Here is a 24,473-nt window from a genome sequence, read left to right as displayed (position 1 = left end):
TATGGCCCGGAATGACTTGTGTAGGTTTGGGTTTGGTTTGATCGTGTAATTGTTCGAGATTGATCGTATCATTGTTCGCTCCGCTATTAAAATGACTAGGTAGGTAGCTAACTTGAAGGTCCGAGATTGACTGTGTCTCCGCCATTAAAATGGCTAGGTAGGTAGCTAACTTGAAGGTTCGAGATTGACTGTGTCTCCGCTATTAAAATGCAAAGTGGATTTGGATTATCCATCGTGAAAGAGGCATTAATATAAAGTTAATTTAGACTTCTCGGACTAAAGGAATATAAGCATACGACAAAAGCTAGACATCCTATTTTAAATCCTGGATCGATCAATAATACGGGATGTTACGAATGGATTCAGATATAACGTGATAGTTAAAGTCAAGGTGAGATATCAGTCCAAATTAATAGAAGGTGACAATCAAAGTCAAGAAGAGGTAACGGTCAAATGGTCACCCTTAGTAGGGCTTGGCTCCTTGCCTAGCACTAGGTCTCCCAATCTAAGGATGACTGGCCCTAGAGTTAGTCGGGCCCAGGAGACCCAACGTTTTACTCCTCTATTGTATATTCGACCGTCCATCATCCGCTCGGGCTCAATCTGCTTGGGATGAAGAAAGGACCGGCCTTCCATGAGACTAGTCGAGAATATATTCGGCCAGGCCCCAGGTGCACAGTCTTCCATTTTCAAAGTATAACTCCATATCCGGCCAGTCTACCAAATGGGCCCTCATTGTTCATTCATTCCCCTGTCCTCTTACATACAGTCGATTGGGTAAAGAGTTGACTAGGGTTATAGGGCTCAACCTCCTTATGTAGGATCGAAAAGAATTTTAGATATCTCTACAATGTTATGATATTGTCCACTTTGAGCCTGTTTTCAATATGAAAATATGTTTGCAAGCTTGCAAAGGTCAATATTGTACCCACATGGCTCAATCAGATCATAGCTCTTATGCACAGTCGGCGGCTAAACCTTCTGGCAGTCCGAGCTCTGATACCAATTGTAGGATCGGAAAGAATTTAGATATCTCCACAATGGTATGATATTGTCCACTTTGGGCCTAAGCCCTCATGATTTTGCTCTTGAGCTCTACTCAAAAGGCCTCATGCCAATAGAGATATCTTTCTCTTATAAACTCATGATCTTTACCATGTATTTTCAATGTGGGATTATGTTTGAAACTTTGCAACCCCAACACCTTATCTCTGTAAGGTAAATATACAAGGCAATTCTCAGAAAAATCCCAACCGAATTCCTAGAGCTTAAGATATCACTTCAGGGGCAAACCTCTGAATACCAAGACTACCAGTTGAAAACATCGGTCGACCTCTCGGGACTCAATTCCCCATTCTCCAGAAGCGAGCATCCCCTCTTAAGGTTAGTCTATCATAGAACCTCCCGGGCCTATGGGGCTCGGTTCCCTATTTATATAGTCAGATCTACATCATTCAACATATACCTGAGCGGCCTTAAGGGCCCAACGCCCTACCATATTCAATATTCTGCTTATGCAAGATGCGGTCGGCTAGCTAAGTGCCCGGTTAGGATGTATTCAAGAGACAACACTATTAGAAAATTACAACAACTTGTCAGGGAATATTAATCGTTTGTCAGGGAATATTCTTATGCTCTTATGAAAGCATTCAATGGGCCCTCATTGTTCATTCATTCCCCTGTCCTCTTACATACAGTCGATTGGGTAAACAGTTGACTAGGGTTATAGGGCTCAGCCTCCTTATGTAGGATCGAAAAGAATTTTAGATATCTCTACAATGTTATGATATTGTCCACTTTGAGCCTGTTTTCAATATGAAAATATGTTTGCAAGCTTGCAAAGGTCAATATTGTACCCACATGGCTCAATCAGATCATAGCTCTTGTGCACAGTCGGCGGTTAAACCTTCTGCAGTCCGGGCTCTGATACCAATTGTAGGATCGAAAAGAATTTAGATATCTCCACAATGGTATGATATTGTCCACTTTGGGCCTAAGCCCTCATGATTTTGCTCTTGAGCTATACCCAAAAGGTCTCATGCCAATAGAGATATCTTTCTCTTATAAACCCATGATCTTTACCAAGTATTTTCAATGTGGGATTATGTTTGAAACTTTGCAACCCCAACACCTTATCTCTGTAAGGTAAATATACAAGGCAATTCTCAGAAAAAGCCCAACCGAATTCCTAGAGCTTAAGATATCACTTCAGGGGCAAACCTCTGAATACCAAGACTACCAGTTGAAAGCATCGGTCAACCTCTCGGGACTCAATTCCCCATTCTCCAGAAGCGAGCATCCCCTCTTAAGGTTAGTCTATCATAGAACCTCCCGGGCCTATGGGGCTCGGTTCCCTATTTATATAGTCAGATCTACATCATTCAACATATACCTGAGCGGCCTTAAGGGCCCAACGCCCTACCATATTCAATATTCTGCTTATGTAAGATGCGGTCGGCTAGCTAAGTTCCCGGTTAGGATGTATTCAAGAGACAACACTATTAGAAAATTACAACAACTTGTCAGGGAATATTAATCGTTTGTCAGGGAATATTCTTATGCTCTTATGAAAGCATTCAATGGAACCTTCCTCAAAGGTGACTCTCCACTTTTCCTTAGCTGACACATTATGACAGTATGTTCATTTAACCACCTCATTAATGGTGTTAGCTACCAAAAAGTAGGGTTGTAAATGAGCTAGCTGAGCCGAACAGTAAGAGGCACGAGCTCGGGCTCGGTTCGTTATCCCTATACTTGAGCTCGGCTCGAGTTTGATTCAAACTTTTGTTCTTAAGCTCGAGCTCGGCTCGTAATAAAATTAAATAGCTCGAGTTCAGCTCGAGCTCGAATCGAAAAAAACTCGTTTAAAAATTTAACAAGCTTTGTTCGAGCTCATTTAAGATAATTAGCTATAATAATTAATAATATATTATTATATTTATTATTTATGTGTTATTTTGATTATATATATATTTATAATAAGATAAACGAGCCTCCTAATGAACATGTTCGCGAGCCTCTTAACGAGCATATTCGTGAGCCTCTAAATGAACATGTTCGCGAGCTCACGAACCAAATAATGTTAAGCTCGAGCTAGGCTCGATAATGTTTTCAATCTTAAAATTAGGCTCGAGCTCGACTCGTTAACTTAATTGAACGAACTCAAATGAACTTTTTTTCGAGCTGAGACCCGAATAGCTTGCAAGCGGCTTGGCTCGTTTACACCCGAATAGCTCACGAGCGGCTTGACCCAAATAACTTTGGTTTTACTTGGTATGGAGCTTATGACGATTCCTACTCCAAGACTCGCACTCATTGAGTGTTTATTTTGAACAATTCACTATCATTCTGTATAATTACAAAGACACGTACAATTACAATGAGATTAAAGATTAAGTGCTATAAATGAAAGTTACACTGACGACTTAGAGAGTTGGAGTTTCGAGCTTTTGGTCATCGGAGCAGCGTTACGGCTTCGTTGACTTGACTTTTGAGCAACACGTAATAGAGAGATCGTGAGAATTCGTTGTTCTAGAGTGCTGGTCCAGGCCTCCTTTTATAGTTAAGTTGAACATGATCTGATCCACTGATCTTGGGATGACTGTTCGCGACTTGACTCTTATCGGTCGACTAATCCAACCTAATCGGTCGATTGATCCTTCTGTATCGGCCTAACTTTTCATCCAGATATTGTCGCTTCAGATGAGATCTTCATTGTGTCGACCGATCCCTCCATTCGGTCGATTGATCACGCTATGCTCGCTGGCTTATCTGGTCTGATCAACTCGCTGTTTATGCATCGTTCTGTCGACTGAACTTTCCTATTCGATCGACTGATCCCTCAGCCAAAACCTCATCACTAGCTTAAATCTGATCTCTCTGCTTGTGGATTTGATCGACTGATCTGGACGTTCGGTCGACTGATCCGGATTTTCAGTCAATTGATCCAAGCAAAATCTCTGGCTTTGGTCGACTGATCCCGATATTCGGTCGACTAAATAAAGAAAAATCCTAACCTACAAAATGTTAGTCTTTCTGTAAAATAGAGTTAGAATAATAGGCAAACAGTATATAAAAAGTAACTTTGACAGCCTTCGGTCTGTCTGGTCCTAACTTTGAGTTTCACTGAAACTGTAGGTCGGGCTGACACCTACTGTTCAATCTTCGAGCAATGTATCCTCACATACTCCTCTAAGGAGAGTTTATCTTTTGCTAAACTGGTCTTCTAAACCGTCTGAACTTTTACATAGCGTCCGAGACATAGGACTTCATGTTGGACGTCCAATCCCCGACCCGTCCAGTATTCCACCTCGTGCCTACGACCCCCAAGTTTTCACCTAGCGTCCTCAACTTTAGGATTTCTCCTAATGTCCTAAACTCGCTAAGACTTTGCCCAGTCCCCGGACTAGGATTTCGTTGCCTAACCGCATTTAGGACTTTTCACTTGCCTAGTCTCAACTAGGATTTTTTCCTTTTCCTAGCCTCAACTAAGACTTTCATTTTGCCTAAGATCATGTAGGACATTCCGGCAAACTCAGTCACACTTGTTAGATCACAGGATCGCTTAACTTTAAACTCCTTTTTCATTATCAAAACATAAGTTCGATCATTTGGTGCTTCCTTCCCAACAATCTCCCCCTTTTTTATTATGGTAATCTGGTTCAAAAGTTAAGTAAAATCATATTGCAGTTAAAGAAAAGAACATATAGTAATTTAATGCTAAAGCAATTTAAACATAAAGAACTTTCATAGTGATTTAATGTTAAACACAAAAAAAACTTTTTAAGAGTAAGTTCGAGTGTTAAAGTTACTTTTAAAGGAAAATTAAGAAAATAATCTTTTTAATTTTGCTTTCCCTTAATTTATCACTCTCCTTTAACTTTCTCTCCCCCTTAATTTTTTAACTATTCTCTCCCCTTTTGTCATCCATAAAAAATAATTTAGAGAGAAAAGAAAAGAAAAACATAATTTCAAAATGAAATATTTTAGTTTTTTCAAATACTTTATTTTTTTTTTGACAAAGTTTAAACTTGGAAAGAAGACTTATACTTTGAAAAATACTTTGAGACAAACTCTGTGCTTTTGATATAGTAGAATTTTACTTTGAAAAACTTTAAAAAGGAGAGTAAATAAATTTTCAGGTTGGAAGTTTAACTAGAGTAATTGGGTTTCAAACAAACTATCTTTTGAAAATACTTAGCATTTTTGTAAAAGTCTTGAAAAAAAAAACTTGACTTTTCAAAATATTTCAGTTTTGAAAGATATCTTCTTAAAGTAGATTTTAGCTTTTGAGAAGACTTAGTATCTTTGAAAAGATACTTAAAGGCTTTGAAAAAGAACTTTGCTTTTTAAAAACTTTACTTTCTACTTAATAAAAAAAAACTTAGTTCCAAAAAAAACTTGACATTGAAAAACCTCTTTCTTTTTTCTAGTTAAAAAAACTCAAAATTTTTTAAAAAATCGGCAAGACTAACAACATGAGTTTAACCCTAGGGTCCAATAATGAGTAACAAAAGTAATTAAAGTTAAAAAAAATTATCTATATTCTTGATTTTTCATCTCACCCTTTCTAAGTTATGAAAAATATTAAGTTTATGAGTTTGTGTGAGATGGAGTTAAGTTAATATTAATTTTGAAGTTTGAAAAAATTATCTCTGATTTTGAAAAAATATTTAATTTTAAGAAAAAAGTATTTAAGTTTGAATTTCAAAAGATATTTAAGCTTGAATGTTGAAAAATATTTATGATTGAATTTAAAAAATATTTAAGTTTGAATTTCAACAAAAAAATATTTAAGTTTGAATGTTGAAAAATATTTATGTTTAAATTTTATAAAAATATTTAAGATTGAGGGTTGAAAAATATTTAAGTTTAAATTTTAAAATTTTTAAAAAATTTTAAGTTTAAATGTTAATCTGAGTTGCAAAAGTTAATTAAGATTTTGGTTACATTTAATTAAGTTAATTAATTTTAATTTTTTTAAGCTTGAATACTAATTCTCAATTTTACCCTAAATTTATCTCACCCTTTTCTAAATTTTTAAACAGAAATCTTATGGGTTTTGTGAGATGGTTATTAATTTTATCTTTACATTAAATTGAAATCTAAGAATTGATTTATATTTGAGTTAGACTAAAGTTTAATAGTTGGTTAATTAAACATCCATTTCAATAATTAGCTTCCCGGCTGTGGCGAGGCACTAGACCTTCTTGGGTATTGGAGTAACAACTACTTCTAGACAAAGTCTTTTAAAGAAATTGGATATTTAATTTTTTTTTTTTAATTCCTAGGACTAACTAGTCAAGTGTCGATCAAGCCTAAGTCCTTATCTTACCTTAATCTAAGCATGAATAAGGGGAAAGCAGTAAAGCAAATATCAAACAAGTCTATCTAACAATGAAGATGATCTTTCTATTGGATCCCCTACATCATAGTCTCGATAACGTCTATCAAGATAGTAGATTTGATCCTTGGGAATCTAATATTGATCAAATCCAACTTGATTAGTTAAGTTGGACTTGGGGATTTATGCTTGGACTAAGTTTCCATTTGATCATTATACTAAAGATAAGTATGATCTGAATCTTTGTTTAGTCTTATATTCGATTCCAGATCGATTGTATACGACCCTTTGTTTTCCAAGAATCATATCAAAGTTCTTGGAACTCAAGGCGAACTATTCCAACGTGTCCTTGAGTTTTTTTATTTGAGTTTTTAAATTGAAATTCTCTTCCTCAAGTTGGTGTACTTGAGTTAAGGTTCTATATATCTTGAACTTGCTCAATCAAAGAACTCGGGTTAGTCACTTCCTTAAAGGTTGTTACCTCCTTTTGGAGTGACCTGACCTGGATATTGGATTTGGCCAACTTCCTTAATAAATATGAAATTAAATTTTGTAAATCATCTACTTGAGTACCAGCAACCAGAGAACTTATAGTATTGTTTAGCCCTTCGGAAACGGATACGGATCCATGACTTCTTTTAAGCTCGATTTCTGATTCAACTCTAGTTTCAGACTCGGACTCGGTTTTAGCAATGTAATCTTGTATCGATAGAGTATGGAAGCTCGCTTATTCTTGTTCTTCGTCGGAGTCTTCCGAGGATTCGGACAACGTTGCTTTCAAAACCTACCTTCTTCTTTGCTTCTGGTTTGGACATTCTGGCTTGATATGTCCCTTCTTATTGCAACCCTAGCAAGTCAGTTTTGACTATGGATTCGTAGTTTGATTCACACCTGGCTGCTTGATCTTGCTTTTGTATTCGGTCACCTTTTTCTTTTTAAGTATTTTTTGAACTAGTTTGACTAGTTCAGTGGTGATCTCATCTTCGTCTTCAGAATCCGATTCGTCTTCAAATTCGAATTCGGTTCGATATTTAGGCTTCGACTTCTTGTTTGTTTTGCTTGTACCTGCAACCAATGCAATACATTTCTTGACCGGGAGTGCGTTAGTTTGTTTATGCAATTCAAATTCTGGAAATAGCTCATCTAGTCTAATTAAAGAAGGATCCTTAGATACTTTGTAAGCATCTACCATCGATGTCTACAAGGTATTCCTCGGAAAGCATTTAACTTGTACCTTATTATATTACGATTCTCTATCTTATGGACGATCGTGTGTAGTTCGTTAAGCAGGTCTTAGATCCGAGGGTGTAATTAGCTCATAGATTTACCATCCTACATTTTAACATTATATAACTTATTTAAAATTAAGTCCCGTTTTCTTACCTTAGTATTAGTGGTCCCTTCGTGCAATTCAATTAACTTTTCCTATAGGTCCTTTGCAATTATAAAAGGACCGACTCAGTTCAACTCTTCTTTGGTTATGCCGCATTGGAGTGTCTGAGTTGCTTTTGCGTCGGCCTCAATCTTCTTCATCAGGTGTGGATCCTAATTCTTGCATTTTACTGGTGCTCCAGTGTTGTCGAGTGGTAGTCTAAATCCCGTTTGGATACTTATCCACATTTCTATTTGGGTCTTCAAGTAGTATTCCATTCGGCCCTTCCAGTAGTCGAAATTCTCTCCGGAGAAAAGGGGGAGCTGTGCGGTACTGTAGCCTTCTTGATGGTCATGTGAACTCTTGCACAAAAAAATAAGAAAGAAACTTGTTCCATGACTTATTCTTAGATTAGTAGTACGTATAAAAAGAGATAATAAAACTCGAGTGGTGTTTGCACCGGACTTTGAGAAACAAAAAACTCGATTGCAAAAATAATTTGATCAAAAGGGGTGCTAGCACCGATTCTGTTGGACTTCGAAAATCTCAAGATGCTCGAACGACAGTTTCACCAATTTAGAGCTACCCCGCTCTGATACTAATTGTAGGATTATTGCACTAGAGGGGGTTAATAGCACTCGTGGCTTCACATTTTTCGGAAAATAGTTGGAGTAAAATACAGTAGAATAAATAAAAGAAAATAAAAGCAATGTTGACACTTTTGGTTTTACTTGGTTTGGAGTCTGTGGTAACTCCTACTCTAAGGTCCGTGATCGTTGATCGCTTTTGTTAGGTAATCACTATAGTTTCAAAAATCTTTACAAATAGAGTTCACAAATGACAAGTACAAGTATTGCAATAAAAACAAAGTTTACTGACAACAAGAGAATTAGCACTTGTTCGTTGATTGTTAGGACCAAAAGAATTAAGAAATCTCTACAATAGTACGATATTATTTACTTTGGGTCTAAGCCCTCATGATTTTATTTTTGGGCTTTACTCAAAAGGTCTCATACCAATGAAGATATCTTTCTCCTATAAAGACATGATCTTTCCCATGTATTTTCAATATCGGACTATATTTGCAACCTTGCAACCCCAACAATTCCCCTCAAGCGAAAAGTCTATCTGTTTGACACCCGATTCTCGACCCACTAGGTCTTCTTGTCTCTCAATCCAACTGACCTAACTTAAATTAAAATCTTAATCCTAATTAAAATTTCAAATATAATATTTTTGAAACTTAATTAATATTTTAAATTAATTTCTCAACTTAATTTTTATAAATAACTCAATTTCAAAATTAAGATTAACTTAACTCTATCTCACAAAAACTCATAAGTTTGACATATTTGATAACTTAAAAATGGTGAGATGAAAAATCATGAATATAGATAATTTTTTTGTTAACTTTAATTACTTTTGTTACTCTTTATTGGTTGGGGGTTATACTCATGTTGTTAGTCTTTCTGATTTTTTTTTTTTTTTAGTTTTTTAACAAAAAATAGTTTTTTCAAAAGTCAAGTTTTTTTGAAACTAAGTCATTTTTTTAGTAGAAAACAAAGTTTTTAAAAAGCAAAGTTCTTTTTCAAAGCCTTTAAGTATCTTTTCAAAGATACTAAGTCTTTTCAAAAGCTAAAGTCTACTTTAAATAAAGTATTTTCAAAAGTTAAGTTCGTTTTCAAGGTTTTTACAAAAATGCTAAGTATTTTCAAAAGATAGTTTGTTTGAAACCCAATTAGTTTCTTCAAGTAAGCTTTTTTCAAAACAAAGTACTTTAGTTAAACTTCCTACTTGAATTTTTTTTTAACTCTCCTTTTCTAAATTTTCAAAGGAAAATTCTAATATCTCAAAAGCATAGTTTGTCTCAAAGTATTTTTCAAAGAATAAGTTTTCTTTCTAACTTTAAATTTTGTCACAAAAACTAAGTATTTAAAAAAACTAAAATGGTTCATTTTGAAATTAAGTATTTTTTTCTTTTCTCCCTAAATTGTTTTTGATGAATGACAAAATGGGAGAGAATGGTTAAAAGTTAAGGGAGAGAGAAAGTTAAGGGGGAGTGATAAATTAAGAGGGAGCAAAATTGAAAAGATTATTTTCTTAATCTTTCTTTAAAAGTTACTTTAACACTCGAACTTATTCTTAAAAAAAAAATCGTGTTTAATATTAAATTACTATGAAATTTCTTTGTGCTTAAATTGCTATAATATTAAATTACTATATTTTTTTTCCTTGAATTGCTATATGATTTAACTGAACTTTTGAATTAGGTTGTCATAATCAAAAAAGGGGAGGTTGTTGGTGTAGGGAGCACCAGACGATCGAACATGTGTTTTGATAATGATAAAGGGGTTCAAAGTTAAGCTGTCTTGTAATCTAACAAGTGTAACTAAGTGTGCAGAAAAGTCCTGAGTGATCTTAGACAAAGGAAAGTCTTAGTTGAGGCTAGGTTGGTGGAAAGTCCTAACTTTGATTAGGCAATGAAGTCCTGGTTCTGGGGAGTGGGCAAAGTCTTGGTGGGTCAAGGACGTTAGCAAAATCCTAGAGTCAAGGACGCTAGTTGAAAATCCTAGGGGTTGCCAACATCAGGTGGAAGACTAAAAGTGGTGGGGATCGAATATCCAGCATGAAATCCTGATGTCTTGGACGCTGAGAAAAAGTCCAAACGGTCTAGAGGACTGGTCTAGCAAAAGGTAAACTCTCTTGAGAGGAGTACGTGATAATGCGTTCCTTGTTGAGGAAACTGTAGGCGTCGATCCGACCTAGAGTTTCAGTGAAACTCAAAGTCAGGACCGGACAGTCCCAAGGATGTTAAAATTATTCTTTATATACTGTTTGCCTATTATTCTAATTGTATTTTGTAGAAATACTAACATTTTATAGGTTAGGATTTTACTTTGTTCAGTCGACCGAACATTCAGATTGATAGACCGAACCCACAAGCAAAAAGATAAGATTTCATCTCGCGATGAGGTTTTGACCGAGGGATCGATCGACCGAACAAGGAGGTTCAGTTGACAGAACGGTGGATAAACAGCAAGTTGATCGGACCAGATAAGCCAGCAAGGATAGCAGGATCAGTTGATCGAACGGTGGGATCGGTCGACCGAATGAAGATCTCATCCAATGTGACAACATCTGGATGGAAAGTCGAGCCTATACAGAAGGATCAGTCAACCGATCAGGGTGGATCGGTCGATCGATAAATGTCAAGTCGTGAACAGTCATCCCGAGATTAGTGGATCAGATCAAGTTTAACTTAACTATAAAAGGAGGCCTCGACCAGCACTTCAGAACAACGAATTCACGATATCTCTATTGCATGCTGCTCAAAAGTCAAGTCAATGAAGCCGTAACGCTGCTCCAACGACCGAGAGCTCAAAACTCCAACTCTCTAAGTCGTCGGTATAACTTTCATTTATAGTACTTAATCTTTAAACTCATTATAATTGTTCCTGTCTTTGTAATTATACGGATTGATAGTGAATTTCTCATAGTAACACTCAACGAGTGTGGGCCTTGGAGTAGGAGTCGTCACAGACTCCGAATCATGTAAAATCAAAAGTGTTAGCTTGGTTTTCGATTGCTTGCTTTTATTTCTTTAATTTTCGCTGTGTTTTACTCTATACGATTGTTTTATACAAAAAATGTGAAATCCACGAGTGTTATTCAACCCCCCTAGCGCAACGATCCTCTAATAACCTTTGGCGGCGAGGTCGGACGAGCATATAGAGGTTCCAGTATTATCTCGATCGGCTCAGAAGCCTACACAGCTTCAGAAGGTGCAAGTGTAGTACTAACCGACCCCATACCAAATTTGGATCGACGATGCTTGGGCGGCATAGGTTCGTTTCCCCGAGTAGAAAAAACCTCGGTTAAATCGAGTGAGGTTTGTTCAGCCACAAGTTGTGCAAGTAAAGCTAAAGTCTCTGATTGAGGCCATTTATGCTTGAACGTGAGCGGAGCCTTTGAGTCAGAAGAATGAGAAGAGGAGGTCTCTGCAGGGGGGTGTTAGGATCCTTCGTACGGAGGCTAGAGAGGGGGGGTGTGAATAGCCGACCCCAAATCGTCGCGTTTCTACAAACTAGGTTAGCGCAACGGAAAATAACACGTAGAAACGAAGGAGAAGAAAACAAACCTCAAACAAACCGATGTAACGAGGTTCGGAGATGATACTCCTACTCCTCGGCGTGTCCGTAAGGTGGACGAGTCCAGTCGATCCGTCGGTGGATGAGTCCCCGGAGAACCGGCTAATACAATATACTCCTTCTGGGTGGAGAAACCTCGCCACAATGTTTCTTGCACAAACAAGATAGGAGTACAACAGATACAAGAAAGCAAAAGACAATATGAAACACTTGCTTGCCTTTCTTGTTGACTGGAGTGATGAAGCAGCAGCTTCACACCAGCAGCAGCTGACGAGAATCCAGTCGAGAAGCTCACGCGAAGCTTCAGCTGCGAGGAGCTCAGCAAAGCTCTGATAGCAGGTAAGAGCAGAAGCTCTAGAGCACAAGAACAGAAGTTCTAAGGAGGAAGCAATAGCAGCAACGAAACCCTGTAGCGTCTTTTATACCTGCGAAGAAAAACACGAAGGAATCTAGCCGTTGCGTCGCAACGGCTAGTTCCCTGATCGGTCCACAGACCGATCAGGAGTGTGCCTGATCGGTCCACAGACCGATCAGCGCTTTCTCCCGAACTTCGCTAGCTACTGATCGTGCTCTGATCGGTCTGCTGACCGATCAGGGCTTATTGAGTGCGGTTCCTCGCACTCCTCAAGATCGGTACCTGATCGGTCGGCAGACCGATCAGTAAGCTCACAGAATCGATGCGTGCCTTCATAGAATCGCCTTCTGTTTGTTATCTGATCGGTCACCAGACCGATCAAATACACAAGCGTATCACTGGATCGGTCTGGTGACCGATCCAGAGCTTGGTTTTTGCCCAAACCAAGTCCCAAGTCTCCCAAACCAACATCCGGTCAACCTTGACCTGTTGGTACATCATGCTTAGCATCCGGTCACTCCCTTGACCTGCTAAGACTCCCTACCAAGTGTCCGGTCAATCCCTTTGACCCACTTGGACTTTCCTCTTTGTGTCAAGTATCCGGTCACTCCCTTGACCTACTTGACCTTCTCAACACCAGATGTCTGATCACCCTTGATCCATCTGGATTTTCCCTTGCCCGGCTTCACTCACCAGGACTTTCCCACTGCCTGGCTTCACTCACCAGGACTTTCCCTTTCACCTAGCTTCACTCACTAGGATTTTCACCTGGCTTCACTCACCAGGATTTCCAAACTGCCTTGCTTCACTCACTAGGTCTTTTCCCTGCCTGGCTTCACTCACCAGGACTTTCTCCAACTGCCTGGCTTCACTTACCAGGACTTTCCCTCGCGCCAAACTCCCTGTTTGGACTTTCCCTGTGCCAAGTCTCCATACTTGGACTTTCCGCGTGCCAAGCTACCTGCTTGGACTTTTCCCCGTGCCAAGTCTCCGTACTTGGACTTTTCCAGTGCCAAGTCTCCATACTTGGACTTTTCGCGTGCCAAGCTCCCTGCTTGGACTTTTCCCGAATCAGGTCAACCTTGACCTAAGGTTGCACCTACAATCTTCCAAACACCTATTCTTGTCAAACATCAAGAATACAAGTCTCTTCTCGTCAAACATCGTCAAACATCAAAACACAACTCGAGTCGGTCAACTTGAGTCAGGTCAACCAAGTCAACCTTGACCTAAGGTTGCACCAACAATCTCCCCCTTTTTGATGTTTGACAAAATCCAAAATCAAGTTAGGTTAACCCGATAACCTAACTTAGGTTTTCCATTGTTCTTCCTTGAACATTCTTCCAAAACCTACACTCTCCCCCTTGGGACATCTCTCCCCCTTTTTGACACACATCAAAAAGAGGGAATCAAGGTTAAGAGTTTCTTCCTAATGAAAGTCCCATACCTTTCATTGAAACTCTTAATTTCCCCCTTGATACTAAACACAACAATCAACTTAGTGATAATCCTATATCACTCAAGTCTTTAGGAGTAAAAACTCCCCCTAAAAGTCAACTCCCCCTTGACTAATAGGTAAAACTCCCCCTAAAGGTCAACTCCCCCTTGACCATTGCACCAACAATGTCTTGGAGAGTTTCAAACCTTTAGAAATCCAAAACACCACCTTCCCGAGCTGAAATTTCAGACAACCAGTCGAAATTCAGCAAATTCAGCACGCCTGATCGGTCACCGGACCGATCAGGACCCTTCTGGATCGGTCCCCAGACCGATCCAGCCTTCCCTGGATCGGTCCAGTGACCGATCCAGCCTTGGATAGATTCGAGTTCTGATTTCCTTCTCCCGAAATTCAGAAACTCACAACAAATTCCAGAAAATTCCAAAAATTATAAAATTTTGAGGATATATTCCTCATAACATATACTATCAAGGAAAAATAGTTTTCTATGAAAATAACTTCCATTTTTCAATCTTGATACAAAGTTCAAAAGACTTTGAAATAGTTCAAAGTTTCAAAAACTTTGTTCAATGATGAATGCTATCACTAGAAAAGCTTCATCAAGGTTTTTCAAATCAATTTCAAAAAGATTTTAAACCTTTTAATTTAGGACTATAATCTTAGGGCTAAATGTACGTGACTTGTACACATGCTTTCCCTATGATCCCCAATTTCTTGAATTAGGCTCATCTAGGTACAAGAACTATGCACCTTGATCCTAACTCATGATCCTAATATCTCACACACATCTAAAGTGTATCAAACACATCCAAGTCAATTTTGATGTGAGATATGGGTTTAGGTCAACTTAGGCTAAGTTCTCATGCATTTTCTAAACACCACTTTGATCTCAATATCAAATTGTGCTTTTATCCTTAATTCAATTTCATTGATTATTAATGCAAGAGATGATGACATGGCATGAAATAATATCATAAATGAAAACATGTGCCAATGTCATGATGTCATGGCATAAAGTATGAAACTTAACTAAAGTATGACATATAAAGAACCTAAGCTTTATCATGACATATCAAATGATAAAATTAAACATGATGTCATGACATGTGAGGGCAAACAATCATGGCAAGATTTAGCATGAATAAGACATACCTAGATTACCTATCTAAGTATCCTTAGCCTTAGCTAATACTTAAGCTTTAACCCTTGATTTCCCTAATATGCCAAAATCCTAATTTTGACACTTCTTGAACTCTAGATTCATTCATGCCACTTAAAGATCAAATTTATCCTCAAATCTTGGCATGTTTCATTTTTCCTCAAGAGTTCTCTAGATTTACCCAAATTGTGCCAATTGAAATTAACATCATCATTTTCCATGATGGCACATTTTACTCTTCCAAGGAGTAAATATTCCATTTCATTTTCAAAGGTTCCCAAAAACCTTGAAAATGCTCCTTGAGTGTCAATTTCCTCAAAGTTGGGTTAACTACCCTTCTAATCGGAGTTGACACTCTCTAACCCATCTATGGGGTAGAGAAGATGCTCCTAGGAACCCAATACCTATTTGAGCTCATTGGGTTCACTAAATATTCACTAGGGATAACTTCCCTAGCAACCCTTCTAATGACCCTCCTAGGCTTTAAAGCCTTGGTCATTTGGGACTCATCAAGATCAACTCTAGGGGTGACTCCCCTTGTGACCTTGGTGGTGGTCTTCCTAGCCCTAGATTTTGTTCCATAATCGAATGGAACATTATGATAAGTGGGCTTGACCACTTGGGACTTAGGTTTGTGACCCAAACCTTTCTTGTCCTTGGACATTGGTTTTTGACCCTTAAACCCTAGAGATGACTTCTCCAAGTTCTTAAGAGCCTTTTCCAAAGTATCAAGTCTTGACCTCAAGACTTGATTCTCCTTCTCTAATACCTTAAGTTTTAATTTGTCATTGTTCTTTGAGGCATTCCTAGGCATATGTCTAGTTGATTTGGGATTCCTACCTAGGTTTTCCTTAGCCTTAGATGAGTTAATTCTAGGGTTGGCTTTCCTAGTGTTATCCTTATCTAGGCTTACATGTTTGGCTCCTAAGCACATGTATCGATTTCTAGTGTTAACATGCTTATCATTATTGACAATGGCAATAAGACTACTAGCATGCATCCTACTAGAATTGCAAGAATGAGCTTTAAATGTTACCTTAGGGTTTGCCTTAGCTCCCCCTTTACATGTGTTTGGCCTCTTGTCCTTGTGAGGTTGCCTCCCCCTTGGACATTGACTCCTATAGTGTCCCTGTTGCTTGCATTGGAAGCACACCACGTACTTCTTGCTCTTGCATGTCGGGACTCCGGCTTCCTTGACCTTTGGTGCCGGTGGAGTCTTTCTAACCCTCTTTGGACACTTACTCTTGTAGTGCCCAAACTTCCTACACTCAAAACACATTATGTGTAATTTGCTTGAAATCACAGTGTTTGAGTTACCTAGGGTTGTGGATGTAGATGAGCTTTCTTCTTCATCCCTTCCGAAGGTAGATGCCTCTTCTTGCTCCGATCTTGAACAAGAGCTCTCCTCCTCTTCTTCCTTGGATGTTGAGTAGCCCTCAACTCCCAATTCGCTTCCTCCATGATGTGAGCTACTTGGCTCACTAGGCTCCTCTTCATGGAATTTTGCCAAATTGTTCCACAATTCCTTGGCATTGTTGTACCTATCTATCTTGCACAAAACATTATTAGGTAAAGCAAATTCAATAATTTTTGGTACCTCGTCATTGATTTCGGATTATCGGATTTGCTCTTTCGTCCACTCCTTCTTCTTGATAGGTTTTCCTTCCTCATCCATCGGAGGGGAAAACCCTTCTTGTACACAAAACCAATTTAACATATTAGTCGTAAGAAAATACATCATCCTTACCTTCCAATATGTGAAGTTGTCGTGAGACTCGTAGAAGGGTTGAATCGTGACATCTTCTCCATAGAGATCCATCTCTAGCCCGTGCTCCCCCGGGTGTTGATCCGTCGAAGAGCGGCCTCGCTCTGATACCACTTGTTAGGATCCTTCGTACGGAGGCTAGAGAGGGGGGGTGTGAATAGCCGACCCCAAATCGTCGCATTTCTACAAACTAGGTTAGCGCAGCGAAAAATAACACGTAGAAACGAAGGAGAAGAAAACAAACCTCAAACAAACCGATGTAACGAGGTTCGGAGATGATACTCCTACTCCTCGGCGTGTCCGTAAGGTGGACGAGTCCAGTCGATCTGTCGGTGGATGAGTCCCCGGAGAACCGGCTAATACAATATACTCCTTCTGGGTGGAGAAACCTCGCCACAATGTTTCTTGAACAAACAAGATAGGAGTACAACAGATACAAGAAAGCAAAAGACAATATGAAACACTTGCTTGCCTTTCTTGTTGACTGGAGTGATGAAGCAGCAGCTTCACACCAGCAGCAGCTGACGAGAATCCAGTCGAGAAGCTCACGCGAAGCTTCAGCTGCGAGGAGCTCAGCAAAGCTCTGATAGCAGGTAAGAGCAGAAGCTCTAGAGCACAAGAACAGAAGTTCTAAGGAGGAAGCAGTAGCAGCAACGAAACCCTGTAGCGTCTTTTATACCTGCGAAGAAAAACACGAAGGAATCTAGCCGTTGCGTCGCAACGGCTAGTTCCCTGATCGGTCCACAGACCGATCAGGAGTGTGCCTGATCGGTCCACAGACCGATCAGCGCTTTCTCCCGAACTCCGCTAGCTACTGATCGTGCTCTGATCGGTCTGCTGACCGATCAGGGTATGGCCTGATCGGTCTGCTGACCGATCAGGGCTTATTGAGTGCGGTTCCTCGCACTCCTCAAGATCGTTACATGATCGGTCGGTAGACCGATCAGGATATCGCCTGATCGGTCCCCAGACCGATCAGTAAGCTCACAGAATCGATGTGTACCTTCTGTTTGTTATCTGATCGGTCACCAGACCGATCAAATACACAAGCGTATCACTGGATCGGTCTGGTGACCGATCCAGAGCTTGGTTTTTGCCCAAACCAAGTCCCAAGTCTCCCAAACCAACATCCGGTCAACCTTGACCTGTTGGTACATCATGCTTAGCATCCGGTCACTCCCTTGACCTGCTAAGACTCCCTACCAAGTGTCCGGTCAATCCCTTTGACCCACTTGGACTTTCCTCTTTGTGTCAAGTATCCGGTCACTCCCTTGACCTACTTGACATTCTCAACACCAAATGTCCGATCACCCTTGATCCATCTGGATTTTTCCTTGCCCGGCTTCACTCATCAGGACTTTCCCACTGCCTGGCTTCACTCACCAGGACTTTCCCTTTCACCTAGCTTCACTCACTAGGATTTTCACCTGGCTTCACTCACCAGGATTTCCAAACTGCCTAGCTTCACTCACTAGGTCTTTCCCCTTCCTGGCTTCACTCACCAGGACTTTCTCCAACTGCCTGGCTTCACTTACCAGGACTTTCCCTCGCGCCAAACTCCCTGTTTGGACTTTCCCCGTGCCAAGTCTCCATACTTGGACTTTCCGCGTGCCAAGCTACCTGCTTGGACTTTTCCCCGTGCCAAGTCTCCGTACTTGGACTTTTCCAGTGCCAAGTCTCCATACTTGGACTTTTCGCGTGCCAAGCTCCCTGCTTGGACTTTTCCCGAATCAGGTCAACCAGGTCAACCTTGACCTAAGGTTGCACCTACAATCTTCCAAACACCTATTCTTGTCAAACATCAAGAATACAACTCTCTTCTCGTCAAACATCGTCAAACATCAAAACACAACTCGAGTCGGTTAACTCGAGTCAGGTCAACCAAGTCAACCTTGACCTAAGGTTGCACCAACAGGGGGGAGGTAATCGATGGAGGAAGTAGCTTGCTTGGCCTCTCAATCCTTTAGCAGGGCCTCCCCCCATTGGTTTAAAACATCCTTCTTTAGCCGAGTATTCTTGGAAAGAAGGCCGGGGTAATAGCCTCCGCTGCAAAGATAAGTGAATATTAAAAGAAAAGCCTTTACAAATAATCAAGGAAGAGATAAAGATTTCTTACCAAAGGTAGCGATTAGCCCAAGGTCAACCGGGGTAAGCCCAAAAAAGTATGACAAGTCTTTTATGGTATGCTCGGGTAAGTTGAACTTCATATCATAGCTCGATTAGATATCTCTACAATGTTATGATATTGTCCACTTTGAGCCTGTTTTCAATATGAAAATATGTTTGCAAGCTTGCAAAGGTCAATATTGTACCCACATGGCTCAATCAGATCATAGCTCTTGTGCACAGTCGGCGGTTAAACCTTCTGGCAGTCCGGGCTCTGATACCAATTGTAGGATCGGAAAGAATTTAGATATCTCCACAATGGTATGATATTGTCCACTTTGGGCCTAAGCCCTCATGATTTTGCTCTTGAGCTCTACCCAAAAGGCCTCATGCCAATAGAGATATCTTTCTCTTATAAACCCATGATCTTTACCATATATTTTCAATGTAGAATTATGTTTGAAACTTTGCAACCCCAACACCTTATCTCTGTAAGGTAAATATACAAGGCAATTCTCAGAAAAAGCCCAACCGAATTCCTAGAGCTTAAGATATCACTTCAGGGGCAAACCTCTGAATACCAAGACTACCAGTTGAAAACATCGGTCGACCTCTCGGGACTCAATTCCCCATTCTCCAGAAGCGAGCAACCCCTCTTAAGGTTAGTCTATCATAGAACCTCCCGGGCCTATGGGGCTCGGTTCCCTATTTATATAGTCAGATCTACATCATTCAACATATACCTGAGCGGCCTTAAGGGCCCAACGCCCTACCATATTCAATATTCTGCTTATGCAAGATGCGGTCGGCTAGCTAAGTGCCCGGTTAGGATGTATTCAAGAGACAACACTATTAGAAAATTACAACAACTTGTCAGGGAATATTAATCGTTTGTCAGGGAATATTCTTATGCTCTTATGAAAGCATTCAATGGAACCTTCCTCAAAGGTGACTCTCCAATTTTCCTTCGCTGACACATTATGACAGTATGTTCATTTAACCACCTCATTAATGGTGTTAGCTACCAAAAAGTAGGGTTGTAAATGAGCTAGCTGAGCCGAACAGTAAGAGGCACGAGCTCAGGCTCGGTTCGTTATCCCTATACTTGCGCTCAGCTCGAGTTTGATTCAAACTTTTGTTCTTAAGCTCGAGCTCGGCTCGTAATAAAATTAAATAGCTCGAGTTCAGCTCGAGCTCGACTCGAAAAAAACTCGTTTAAAAATTTAACAAGCTTTGTTCGAGCTCATTTAAGATAATTAGCTATAATAATTAATAATATATTATTATATTTATTATTTATGTGTTATTTTGATTATATATATATTTATAATAAGATAAACGAGCCTCCTAATGAACATGTTCGCGAGCCTCTTAACGAGCATATTCGTGAGCCTCTAAATGAACATGTTCGCGAGCTCACGAACCAAATAATGTTAAGCTCGAGCTAGGCTCGATAATGTTTTCAATATTAAAATTAGGCTCGAGCTCGACTCGTTAACTTAATTGAACGAACTCAAATGAACTTTTTTTCGAGCTGAGGCCCGAATAGCTTGCAAGCGGCTTGGCTCGTTTACACCCGAATAGCTCACAAGCGGCTTGACCCGAATAACTTTGGTTTTACTTGGTATGGAGCTTATGACGATTCCTACTCCAAGACTCGCACTCATTAAGTGTTTATTTTGAACAATTCACTATCATTCTGTATAATTACAAAGACACGTACAATTACAATGAGATTAAAGATTAAGTGCTATAAATGAAAGTTACACTGACGACTTAGAGAGTTGGAGTTTCGAGCTTTTGGTCATCGAAGCAGCGTTACGGCTTCGTTGACTTGACTTTTGAGCAACACGTAATAGAGAGATCGTGAGAATTCATTGTTCTAGAGTGCTGGTCCAGGCCTCCTTTTATAGTTAAGTTGAACATGATCTGATCCACTGATTTTGGGATGACTGTTCGCGACTTGACTCTTATCGGTCGACTAATCCAACCTAATCGGTCGATTGATCCTTCTGTATCGGCCTAACTTTTCATCCAGATATTGTCGCTTCAGATGAGATCTTCATTGTGTAAACCGATCCCTCCATTCGGTCGATTGATCACGCTATGCTCGCTGGCTTATCTGGTCTGATCAACTCGCTGTTTATGCATCGTTCTGTCGACTGAACTTTCCTATTCGATCGACTGATCCCTCAGCCAAAACCTCATCACTAGCTTAAATCTGATCTCTCTGCTTGTGGATTTGATCGACTGATCTGGACGTTCGGTCGACTGATCCAGATTTTCGGTCAATTGATCCAAGCAAAATCTCTGGCTTTGGTCGGCTGATCCCGATATTCGGTCGACTAAATAAAGAAAAATCCTAACCTACAAAATGTTAGTCTTTCTGTAAAATAGAGTTAGAATAATAGGCAAACGGTATATAAAAAGTAACTTTGACAGCCTTCGGACTGTCTAGTCCTAACTTTGAGTTTCACTGAAACTGTAGGTCGGGCTGACACCTGTTGTTCCATCTTCGAGCAATGTATCCTCACCTACTCCTCTAAGGAGTGTTTATCTTTTGCTAAACTGGTCTTCCAAACCGTCTGAACTTTTACATAGAGTTCGAGACATAGGACTTCATGTTGGACGTCCAATCCCCGACCCGTCCAGTATTCCACCTGGTGCCTGCGACCTCCAAGATTTTCACCTAGCGTCCTCGACTATAGGATTTCTCCTAATGTCCTAAACTCGCTAAGACTTTGCCCAGTCCCCCGAACTAGGATTTCGTTGCCTAACCGCATCTAGGACTTTTCACTTGCCTAGTCTCAACTAGGATTTTTTCCTTTGCCTAGCCTCAACTAAGACTTTCATGTTTCCTAAGATCATGTAGGACATTCCGGCAAACTCAGTCACACTAGTTAGATCACAAGATCGCTTAACTTTAAACTCCTTTTTCATTATCAAAACATAAGTTCGATCATTTGGTGCTTCCTTCCCAACAATCTCTCCCTTTTTTATTATGGTAATCTGGTTCAAAAGTTAAATAAAATCATATTGCAGTTAAAGAAAAGAACATATAGTAATTTAATGCTAAAGCAATTTAAACATAAAGAACTTTCATAGTGATTTAATGTTAAACACAAAAAAAACTTTTTAAGAGTAAGTTCGAGTGTTAAAGTAACTTTTAAAGGAAAATTAAGAAAATAATCTTTTTAATTTTGCTCTCTCTTAATTTATCACTCTCCTTTAACTTTCTCTCCCCCTTAATTTTTTAACTATTCTCTCCCATTTTGTCATCCATAAAAAATAATTTAGAGAGAAAAGAAAAGAAAAACATAATTTCAAAATGAAATATTTTAGTTTTTTCAAATACTTTTTTTTTTTTTTTGACAAAATTTAAACTTGGAAAGAAGACTTATACTTTGAAAAATACTTTGAGACAAACTCTGTGCTTTTGATATAATAGAATTTTACTTTGAAAAACTTTAAAAAGGAGAGAAAAAATTTTCAAGTTGGAAGTTTAACTAGAGTAATTGGGTTTCAAACAAACTATCTTTTGAAAATACTTAGCATTTTTGTAAAAGTCTTGAAAAAAAAAAACTTGACTTTTCAAAATATTTCAGTTTTGAAAGATATCTTCTTAAAGTAGATTTTAGCTTTTGAGAAGACTTAGTATCTTTGAAAAGATACTAAAGGCTTTGAAAAATAAATTTGCTTTTTAAAAACTTTATTTTCTACTTAATAAAAAAAAACTTGACATTGAAAAACCTCTTTCTTTTTTCTAGTTAAAAAAACTCAAAATTTTTTAAAAAATCGGCAAGACTAACAGCATAAGTATAACCCTAGGGGTCCAATAATGAGTAACAAAATTAATTAAAGTTAAAAAATATTATCTATATTCTTGATTTTTCATCTCACCCTTTCTAAGTTATGAAAAATATTAAGCTTATGAGTTTGTATGAGATGGAGTTAAGTTAATATTAATTTTGAAGTTTGAAAAAATTATCTCTGATTTTGAAAAAATATTTAATTTTAAGAAAAAAGTATTTAAGTTTGAATTTCAAAAGATATTTAAGCTTGAATGTTGAAAAAGATATTAATATTCGTATGTTGAAAAATCTTAGCGCAGGATGTAAGAAACCCCTCACCTGCAGTATAAGTAGCTATTCGTATGTTTTATGCATTAAGTAACGTTGCTCCAATGACCGAGAGCTCAAAACTCCAACTCTCTAAGTCGTCGGTGTAACTTTCATTTATAGTACTTAATCTTTAATCTCATTATAATCATTCCAGACTTTGTAATTATACGGATTGATAGTGAATTTCTCATAGTAACACTCAACGAGTGTGGGCCTTGGAGTAGGAGTCATCACAGACTCCGAATCATGTAAAATCAAAAGTGTTAGCTTGGTTTTCGATTGCTTGCTTTTCTTTCTTTAATTTTCGCTGTGTTTTACTCTATACGATTGTTTTACACAAAAAATGTGAAATCCACGAGTGTTATTCACCCCCCTCTAGCGCAACGATCCTATAATAACCTTTGGCGGTGAGGTCGGACAAGCATATAGAGGTTCCGGTATTATTTCGATCGGCTCAGAAGCCTACACAGCTTCAGAAGGTGCAAGTGTAGTACTAACCGACCTCATACCAAATTTGGATCGACGATGCTTGGGTGGCATAGGTTCGTTTCCCCCAGTAGAAAAAACCTCGGTTACATTGAGTGAGGTTTGTTCAGCCACAAGTTGTGCAGGTAAAGCTAAAGTCTCTGATTGAGGCCTTAATTGCTTGAACGTGAGGGGAGCCTTTGAGTCAGAAGAATGAGAAGAGGAGGTCTCTGTAGGGGGGGAGGTAGTCGATGGAGGAAGAAGCTTGTCTGGCCTCTCAATCCTTTAGCAGGGCCTCCCGCCATTGGTTTAAAACATCCTTCTTTAGCTGAGTATTCTTGGAAAGAAAGGCCGGGGTAATAGCCTCCGCTACAAAGATAAGTGAATATTAAAAGAAAAGCCTTTACAAATAATCAAGGAAGAGATAAAGATTTCTTACCAAAGGTAGCGATTAGCCCAAGGTCAACCGGGGTAAGCCCAAAAAAGTATGACAAGTCTTTTATGGTCTGCTCGGGTAAGTTGAACTTCATACCTCTCAGCCTCTCCAAAGCTTTGTGAAGGATCGGATCCGTATGGATATTGCCCAAATCAGGGATAGGGGAAGATGTTGTCAGATTGTGGGACAAGGCAGAGAGGTCAGAAGTCGAATGAAGAAGTATTTATCTCTCCATTCGCCTTGAGCTGGAATCCTGTCAAACAAAGTCATCTTAGAAAGAGCGAGAAAATGAAATAGGTCATTCGTCACTTGTTGAGGGTAAAAGTAATGATGGAACAAGCGAGGAGATAGAGGAGTACTGAATGGACAGAAAACAATAGTAGCACCACTCAGGATGCGAATGGAGTTGGGGAGGAGTTGATGAAGTAGAATATGAAAATAGTGACTGATGGAGATAATGAAAGGGTGAATGGAAAAATTAAGCCCTACTACGGTCTGCTCCTTAAAGACAGCTACACTTTTTATTGGGGGAAGATGGGGACGAACTTCGTTGGTCGGTATAACTATGTAGGTAGGCATCCCGTAGTTGAAATTGTGGTCATGGGCATCCATGATGATGAAATCTGAGGGACAAAGAGTATACCACTCACTGTTATCAGCCATTTCAAGAAGGAAAGGAAAGAGAATGAAGAACAAGGAGAGGAAGAGAAAGAAAACAATGAAAACGGAGAGTAGGGGAATAGC

General features: G+C 39.1%; 1 protein-coding gene across 1 annotated transcript in view; it reads right to left on the bottom strand.

Annotated features, from left to right (window-relative positions):
• LOC122015179 (serine carboxypeptidase II-3-like) overlaps positions 1–24,473 on the bottom strand; it is a 69,331-nt gene that overhangs the window by 818 nt on the left and 44,040 nt on the right. The gene's annotated exons all lie outside the window — the stretch shown is intronic.

This window comes from Zingiber officinale, chromosome 8B (genome assembly GCF_018446385.1).
Source record: "Zingiber officinale cultivar Zhangliang chromosome 8B, Zo_v1.1, whole genome shotgun sequence".
In the NCBI taxonomy this organism is placed as follows: Eukaryota; Viridiplantae; Streptophyta; class Magnoliopsida; order Zingiberales; family Zingiberaceae; genus Zingiber; species Zingiber officinale.
The sequence above is the reverse complement of the archived record's forward strand: the minus strand, read 5'-3'. Positions and strand labels throughout refer to the sequence as shown.